At 53.3% G+C, this 9,230-nt stretch overlaps 1 pseudogene; it reads left to right on the top strand.

The window, feature by feature from the left end:
• The first annotated feature begins 234 nt into the window (after positions 1-234).
• LOC144455477 (ubiquitin-like FUBI-ribosomal protein eS30 fusion protein pseudogene) lies at positions 235-6,941 on the top strand (annotated as a pseudogene).
• The last annotated feature ends 2,289 nt before the right edge of the window (positions 6,942-9,230 follow it).

Genomic DNA, 9,230 nt, shown 5'->3' with positions numbered 1-9,230 from the left:
CAGGCTGCCCCTGGACAGGTCACCGGGTGGCCCCAGCCCCCTTCTGACCGGCAGAGCCCCAGCCTCACAGCCAGCAGGCCAAAGTTCTGCTCCAGTACCGACTAAGTGGGTGCCCTTGAGGAAGTGCTCCAACTCCCCTCCCCTGCAAAGTAAGGGTGTTCACCTAGGTGACCTCAGAGGTGCCTCCCAGTTCTGTGACTGGGTTTGAGGTCAGTGCCAGGCTGGGCTGGAAGGATGGCGTGGCAGGAAGCCCACACCAGGGGGCCAGAGAAGGACGGTGAGCTGGGCTCTCCCAGCGTGAGAAGTTGGGGAAGGCTTCTACCAGCGGGCTGAGGTGTGGGGGCCCAGCCTGAAGAACTGACCTGCAGTGACCTTGCCCCTCATTCCATGTCTAACCCTTCCTGGCTTCTGCTGAAGCTGTGCAAGGCCTCACCAGGACAGAAGAACGGAAAGCGGCGGGAGGGGCAGCTCAGTGGATGCAGAAGGAGGGGGCGGGCATCGGGGAGCGGCTGGTGAGCAGACAACCTGTGTAGGAGGTGGGGAGCATTTGGTCTTGGTGGGGAGGAGAAGATTGCCCCACTCTTTCCAGAAGCAATGATGATGTTGATTATGATTCCAAACTCGAAAAGGGGAAGAGGTTGGAGCTCAGAAATGACAGACCACAGGGAGATGGATCGGGGCTTGCCCTCCCTGGAGCTCTTGCAGAGAAAGCTGCCTGTGGCAGAGGGGCTCCACTGGGGGCCCCTTCCAGATCAGAGATGTGGGGCTTCTGCTCCCGGAAGTGTCTGGGGGGGGGTAGTGGGGTAGTTAAGATCCAAAGCTATGTTCTTGTGGCCAAAGACCAGGAGAGGAGGAGCCCACTCCCATCTGGATGTGGGCAGTGAATGTGCCCTTGGCCTTGCGTTGCCTAGCCCTCAGTATGGGGGCAGAAGCCAGATGTGGGAGGGAAGGGGGTCAGTTATACAGGGAGAAGGGCAGCCAGAGGAGGGACCTGGGGGGAGGGGATCAGACACGCAGGGTATGGGCAGCCAGGTGTCCCCCCCAGAGAAGGAGGGACCTGGGGGGAGGGGATCAGACACACAGGGTATGGGCAGCCAGATGTCCCCCCCAGAGGAGAAGAGACTTGGGGGAAAGAGGAAGAAGGAGTCACTGACAAATTTCTTGCCTCTGTCCTTGGTCTCACACAGTTCAGTGCTCAGTGTACCAATCTGTGGGGGCACCACAGAGAAATGGGTACTACCCTGTTTGTCGCACTCCCATGGCCCACGGGAGAATCACACCTTAGAGTGCCGGGGATTTGAAGGAAACGGTGTGGGGGGGGGAAATGCATTGTGGAAGGTAGACGCCTGGCCCCCCAACTGTGCTCTTCAATCCCGAAGGGGCTGAGCCCAGGGATGCCAGGATGAAGAAGACCCTATTCTGTGGTGAAGCTGGAAGGGACCCGGCCTCTTCCTCCTCCTCCCTGGGTCACTTCCTCCGGGGGAACTTGGGGGGAACCCCAGGGAGGGAGCAGGGGGGCGGGCTGTGGGTTAGGGCCCTGGAGAAGGGCAGCTCTTCAGGCCAAGAGCAGGGCCTTGGCCCCCATGCTCACAGAGGGCCTCTCACTTCTCAGGATTCCAGGGGTTGCCCTGAGGGGTTGGGAGGGGTTGTTTGTCCAGGTTCTTAATGTTGTTTTGTGTCCTGGACCCCTTTGAGAGTCTAGCCAATCAAAAGATCAATAAACATTTATAAAGAGCCTACTTTGTGCCAGGCACTGGGGACACAAAAAGAGGCATCAGCTGGTCCCTGCCCTCAAGCAGCTTCCCTTCTAAGGGGGAGACAGAAAACAAGCAAACACATACAAACAGGGAAGCCCTGGGATTCAGGGGCTTAGGGAAGGCTTCCTGGAGGGGAAAGTTTAGTTGGGACTTGGGGCAGGGAGGTCAGTGGTGAGAGCAGAGGAGGAGCCCAGAGCTCGGAGATGGAGGGGCTTGTTCATGGAACAGCCTTGGGGGGGGCCACCCCACTGGATCAAAGAGGACCTGGTGAGTGTGAGGTGTGAGAAGACTGGGGAGAGGGGGCAGGGCATAAAGGGCCTAGAAGACCAAGCAGAGCTTTTATATTTATGCCTGGAGGCAATTAGATTAGTCTACAATGCAGGGGGTGACATGATCAGACCTGGGCTTTAGGAAATCATGTTAGTGGCTGAATGGAGGATGGGCTGGAGTAGTGGGGAGAGAAGGAAGCAGGCAGACCTCCCCCCCCCAGCAGCAGGTGTGAGTGATGAGGGTCAGCAGCACGAGCCTCGTCTCAGCCACTGGTGGGCTCGGTCACCCCAAAGGTTACTCCTTCCTCCTCATCTAGGATGTCTGGGCCATTCTTACTGCAAAGTGCAGCCTGCATCCTGACCTCTAGACCTTCCAAACTGCCTAGGTGGGGAGACTCCACCCCCTCCCCCTAGAGTACAAAAGAATAAATCTAGAGACCCCACCCAGTAAGGTTCTCACCAAGTCAAGAGCAAGTTAGGCAAAGAGATGCCCTCTGCCAATCAAAGCACGCCTCTTCACCATAGGTCATCTTCACAAGGTACAGGCCCAAGCTGAGACTTTCGCCCCTTGCCTCAAAAGAATTTGGGTTAGGGGGCAGCTAGGTGGTACAGTGGATAGAGCCCCAGCCCTGAAGTCAGGAGGACCTGAGTTCAAATCCGGCCTCAGACCAAACACTTGACACTTACTAGCTGTGTGACCCTGGGCAAGTCACCTAACCCCAATTGCCTAAAAATTAAAAAAAAATTTGGGTCCCATTTGTTTGAGGGAGGAATGACAAGGTATAGGCTCTGCAAACCCTCCCCCCTTGAACTCTCCTTGAATTTCCCCACTTGATGAAGTTTCTGGCATTTGCCTGAGGCTATAATCCTCTCAATTGGCCTTGCCTTTCATTATGGCCTTGGCCCAATCTCCCAATTCTCAGTTACCCTTCACCTAGCCCAGTTCTTCATCATCTGCTCACCCTGGCTACTTTCCATCCTTGATCCTATCTAGACACCCGCTCTCCTGGTCCAGGTTCCTGGGCTCTGACCTCCCAGTCACCCCAGGCTACAGGCCACTCCCATCCAGATCCTCCCTAGACCCCTTCTACCAATCACCCCATCCACTCCTAGATCCCTCCCGAAGTCTTTCTGTATATAAAATCCATCTTGCTTCCTTTAAGTTGCTCAGATTCAATGTGGCCCACTTGCATTAGCAATACAAATGCCCAGATTCCTTAAGAGTCTGGCCAATACAGTGGATTTTTAGCTCTACCGGTGTTCTAATAAACTTGTCTTTGGCTGAAAAGAAGGCTTGGGTCGAATTCATTCAGACAGGACCCACATGTTACTATCTGGGGGTCCCAGCACCCCTAAACCAACAATCCTGCCAGAACCGTTTCCAGAATAAGTGCCCTCCCATCTTGCCCAGGCCTTCCAAGGCCTATCTGATGGCCCATGAGGCCTGCTCCCCCAGACCCCAGATACATCGAGGTGTCATTGTGGATCCAGACACAGAGGCCCCTGGTGTGACATGAGCCCCCACCAGAGGACTTCTCATCACGGTCGTCGGCTGAGACGTTATTTGACGCTCAGACACATCGCTGAAGTAGCTTTTAGAGAGGAGTTTTACTAAGGTGGACAAGAAGAATGGTTGGTATCAGAAGTCTACACTCTCCCTCCCACCTGTACACCCAGACTCCAGAGGAACATGGGCTTGAGAGCACAGGGGCAGGAACCCCCATATCCTGGCTGTTGGAAGACCCCTTCTCCCTCTCCTGGGGGTGCTTGAGGAGTTCTCCTGGGTGGCTGTAGTTTGTATCTGAGCCCTTTATAGAGCAAAGAATCTCCACACAGTCTTAGGAAATGCTTAGGGCCTGGAAAGGAGATGGGCAGTTTCCAGACGGCAAGCCTTTCCCCCCCCCACCCCGTACCTCGGAGCCCAGCTCGCCGTCCATCCGTCCTTCTGTCTCAGATACACGCATGATGGCCAGGCTCCACAAGGCATCCATTCAGATGTATGCTGCAGTCTGGACAATAAGCATTTTTCATCCACTTGGTCTTTCCTACATGGATGGACAGGCCAACCTTGGTTGCCTCATGACAGATCAGATCATGTGACATCTCCCCATTAGACTGTTAGCACCTTGTGAGCAGGGCCTGACTTACTTTTCTATGTGCATCCTTAGTACTGTGCATTGCACACAGCAAGCACTTAATCAATGCTTATTTTTCATTCATTCATTCCTGTGAAGGATGAGAGGGAGAGAAAAATCCCCTTTCCTGCCCTCCCCTCCAAGGGGCTGCGGTGCCTCCCTTAACCACCTCTAATTAAACTGAGAAGTTTTAGGGTCACAGGTTGGTCAGAGGGCCTCCAGTGATGCTGTTCCCTTCTCAGTTACTCAAGGGTCTCACATGCCACTCAAAGGGAGAGCATGGCACAGCCTCCTTTTGGCAGCCCCGCTCCAAGGGAGAGCCTTTCCCCTGAGTCTTCTCTCCTCCAGGACAGACATCCCTCGCTCCTTGGAGTAGTCCTGAGCACCTACCTCCCTGCAGGCCACAGTTCTCCATCAGAGTCTCTCTGCATCTCAGGCCATCTCCAGGTGCCTGATGTGTATCTGGCCACTGGACTCGCGTGGCTCCAGAGGACAGAGTGAGGCTGCCTCACTCAAAGCCAGTTCATCAGCTCCCTGATGTCATGGTTCTCTTCTAGAACAAAGGACAAACCAGGGCCAGCCTGACTGTTGGCTGCAGCCTGCTTATCAAGCTGGCTCACGGACTGGTTTCTGGCCAGCTCTATGACTCAGGACTTTTCAGTGTTGCCACCGCATGGCTTGGCAGCTAGGGGGCGCAGGGGTAACTGCCAGGCCTCGAACCTGTTGGTGAGGTAGGGGTGTTTGTCTCAAGAATGTGAAGACTTTCCCCAGCAGAATGGGTGGATGAGAAGGGTTCGTTCCAATGGCTCTGTGGAGCACTTAGAGTGTGGGCAGACACCGAAGATGCCAAGGTCGCCCACTGCATCCTGGACCATCACCAGTCATCTTGACTTGTCCTGCCACTGGACTGCGATGACTCTGGAAGAGAGAATGAGGCAGACAACCTCATCCAGCTCTGCCTCACTTAAGTTTATGCACAGATCAAGACGTCACCCATGATGTCCTTGGTCCTCATCAAAAACAAAGGGCAAACAACAATATCTCTGTCTATATGTGTGTATGCACACACATACATGCATACACACATGTGTATATATGTTTATGTACGTCCATACTACATACACTGCAGATAAAATAAATTCAGTTCTTGATGGCTAAAAAAACAAATAATGTTCTGTTTGGCTTTCAAAGCTCTTCATCACTCAGACCCTCCCCCCTTTCCAGTCTTCTCACATCTCGCTCCCCAACACATCCTCTCACACAGTGGCCCTGGCCTCCTGGCTGTTCACCAAGACCTTCCCTCTCGTGGCTCCAGGCATTTTCTCTGCCTGTCTCCCAGGCCTGGAACACTCTTCTTTCTCCACTCCAACTTCTGACCTCTCAGGCTTCCTTTAAGTCTCAAATATATTCCCACCTCCTCCAGAAAACCTTCCCCAGCCCCTCTTAATTCAAGGACCATCTTTGGCCTCTTTTTGTATCCCCAGTGCTTGGCATGCTGCCTGGCAAGTAGTAGTCCTTCACCAATGTTTGTTGATGGATTGGCATGAGGAGTAATCCAGGCCCAGGAGCTCTGAGGTCCCTGACACCCTGTTCTGAGATCCTAGAGAGGGCCAGGTGCTGGAAATGCCAAAGATCCATGGGAGTGCAACCCCACTGGAGGGGAGCCCCAGAATCAAGGGAACCAGGGCAAGACTAAGCAGGGCTGACACCCCCACCCACAAGGGTATGGAACCTGGCCGTAGCACAAAGTCCAACCTCAGGAACTAAAGCTGGAGAGATGAACACATCCCCGAAGAAACAAAAGAAATCGTAAGAAATAATAGCCAACATAAAATTACAGAAAACCTAACTTGACTAACTGAGACCCAATGAAAAAAAATGGGTCTTTCACCAGGACCACACAAATCCCTGGAAGAAGTGAAGCAAGAGATTAAAGGTGATAAAGGCCCCTAAAGGAGAATCCAGAGCTTAACTTGGGAAATGGCCAGACAACAGTCTCCCAGTGACTCCATGAGAAAGCCAGAAGATTAGAGAAAAATCCAGAAGACTGAAAAGAGAAAACACAAACTATCAAATGTCAAAAACAACTGATCTGGAAAACGGGCCAAGAAGAGATCATTTAAGAATCACTGGACTTCCTTAAAGAACCAAAAAAACCAAAAAACTGATTGCAGAATTTCTAGAAATCACACATTAAAATTCCCCAGATCTGCTAGAAGCAGAGGGCAAAGTAAAAATGGAAACAGAGTCCACTGATCTCCACCTAAAAGAACCCCAAGATCTTCACCGCAGCGGAAGCAGGCCTAGCATGTCCCAGTCACCACCATGCACCTGGTCGTGTCTGCGCACAGGCTCTGCACACCCTTGAGGTGACCGGGCAGGAGACCGTCGCCCAGATCAAGGCCCATGTGACATCCCTGGAGGGTATTGCTCCCGAGGACCAGGTCCTGCTTCTAGGTGACTGCCCGCTGGAGGATGAAGCCATCTTGGGGCAGTGCAGGGTGGAGCCTCTGGCCACTCTGGAAGTGGCTGCTCGGATGCTAGAAGGTAAAGTCTATGGCTCTTTGGCCCAAGCTGGAAAAGTGAGGGGTCAGACTCCCAAGGTGGCCAAGCAGGAGAAGAAGAAGAAGAAGAAGATTGGACATGCTAAGAGGAGGATGCAGTACAACCGACACTTTGTCAATGTAGTGCCCACCTTTGGCAAGAAGAAGGGCCCCAATGCCAACTCCCAATCCCCTGGTACTTTCTGTCTGTCCCCAATAAAGTCACTGCGACTCTAAAAACAAACAAACAAACAAATGAATAAATGAATAAATGAATGAATATGTAAATAGACAAATAAATAGATAAACAAATAGGTAAGTAAATAAATAAAAGAGTAAATAAGTAAATAATTAAATAAATAAACGAATAAATAAATAAATAGATGAAAGGATCCCAAATGAAAAAATGCAAGGAACGTCATAGCCAAAATACAGGAAAACTATCGCAACTCCTTGCCCTTCCCCAAAGGACATCACCCCCAGATGCTGAGCTGAGGGTTGTCAGACAAGTGGGGCACATGGGGATGTTTAATTTACTCCGGAGGCCTCATCAAGGACAGAAGCCCAGGTCCGCGTGGGAAAGGCCAGCATCTCCCGGATCCTGGCCCATTCTAAGGGGATAGCTGAGCAGAAAGGAGCATCATAGCTCCAGAGCATCCTGGAGAGGGCACTCTGCAGACAAAGGGATTGGACTGCCCAGCTCTTCCCTTCATTTGACTTGTGTAGACCTAGGCAGCTTGTCTCTCAATGTCTCCTTCCCTCCCTTCCCCTCTATGTTTTGGAGCCAAGCGAGGTTAAGTGACTTGCTTAGGGTCACACAGCCAGTAAGTATCTGAGGCCAGATTTGAACTCAGGTCCTCCTGAATTTGGTCACCTATAATCAGATGATAAAGCAGAAGAGACAGCCAGGCTCAGGTTTCCCCGGAGAGCCCTCACAGAGCCAGCTGGCCTAGGGTCCCTGACTCCCTTCCCAGGAGTCCCCAGGCACAGGGAAGATGGGGGCAGGGAAGGAGAAGACATCAAAAGACCAAAGAGCTTCTGGAAGCTCCTTCTGCTCAGGGACTGATGTCTCAATGGAGGAGCCAGAGCGCTTTAGCTTGAAGCCCCAGAAGTGGCTGGTGCACATCAGGCGAGCAGTCACTGCCAGTATAGATACAAAATGAATAGGAGGGAACTGAGGGGAGGGAGGGAAGGAGGGAATCTGGGTGGAGGAGGTGGCACTGAGAGGCAGAGGCCAGGAGGGATGGAGTTCCAGGCAGGGGGCCCAGCTTAGGCAAAAGCCTGTGGACTGGAGATGGAATGTTGTGTGGCCTGCCAGTTGTGCAGGGGAGTAACAAGCCTAGAAAGAGAGGTCGGGTCAGGTTGTGAGGGGCTCCAAATGCCCACCGGAGAAGCTGCTTTTGTGTTCTGCGTTCAATAGGGAGGCACTGCCATCTGTGAGTCCAACTGGCACTTTGGGGATATCATTTTGGTACCCACTTTGGAATGCAGACTGAAGAGGGCTCGGAGGCCCCCCTCCCAGCTTTGGGCCGGCTCACAACCCCTGAGTCACTCAGCCCCAGAGCCCCTCCATCCTGGGCATCTTCGGGTGGCCACTTATGCCGAAAGGCTCAAACCCTGGGCCGTCACCATGGGAGCGGCGGGTCAGGCTCTGGGTCAGGCTCCGGCACCAGCGGGAGGGACGGGCAGATTCTGCTCTCCCTGGCCTCAGCTCTCATCTGCTTTGGAAGGGGGGCTGTGGAGAGGGTGGCAGCGCTCAGTGGTCACTTCCACTGGGACCCTGGACTCAACAAAAGCCCCGAGCCCTCTGAGCTGCCTCTCTGTTGTTTGCTCTCTCCTGAGGAGTGAGCACCCAAGCTTGGAGGAGGCCTGTGAGCCCCAGAGGGCCACAGTGTCAGCAGAGAAGTGGAGGCTGCAGCTCTCCTGGAGAGGCCTCCTACAACACAGCGACTGTGTCAAGCCTGGTGTGCTGTTGTCAGAGGACAGTGAACGGACCATGAGTCCTTTGGACAGAGCCAAGGGGAAAAGGAAAGTCCTGCAAAGTGCATCGTCTTCTGATGAGCTCTAAGTACAGGCTCTGGAGAGAGTCCTTCCTTCCTCCCTTCCTCCCTCCCTTCCTCCCTCTCTTCCTTCCTTCCTTCCTTCCTTCTTCCTTCTCCTTCCTTCTTCCTCCTTCCTTCCTTCCTTCCTCCTTCCCTTCTTCCTTCTTCCTTCCTTCCTCCCTTCCTTCTTCCTTCCTTCTTCCTTCCTTCCTCCCTTCCTTCTTCCCTTCCTCCTCCCTTCCTCCCTTCCTCCCTCCCTTCCTCCCTCCCTTCCTTCCTTCCTTCCTCCTTCTCTTCCATCCCTCCCTCCTTCCTCCTTCCTCCCTCCTTCCTTCCTTCCTCCCTTCCTGCCTCTCCTTCCCCCTTCCTCCTTCCTCCCTCCCCTCCCTCCCTCCCTTCCTTCCTTCCTTCCTTCCTTCCTTCCTTTCTTCCTTCTTCCTTCCTTCCTTCCTTCCTCCTTCCTTCCTTCCTCCTTCCTCCCTTC

This window comes from Phascolarctos cinereus, unplaced genomic scaffold (assembly GCF_003287225.1).
Source record: "Phascolarctos cinereus isolate Bilbo 61053 unplaced genomic scaffold, phaCin_HiC Scaffold_9;HRSCAF=440, whole genome shotgun sequence".
Classification (NCBI taxonomy): domain Eukaryota; kingdom Metazoa; phylum Chordata; class Mammalia; order Diprotodontia; family Phascolarctidae; genus Phascolarctos; species Phascolarctos cinereus.
This window is presented reverse-complemented; position numbering and strand designations above follow the sequence as displayed.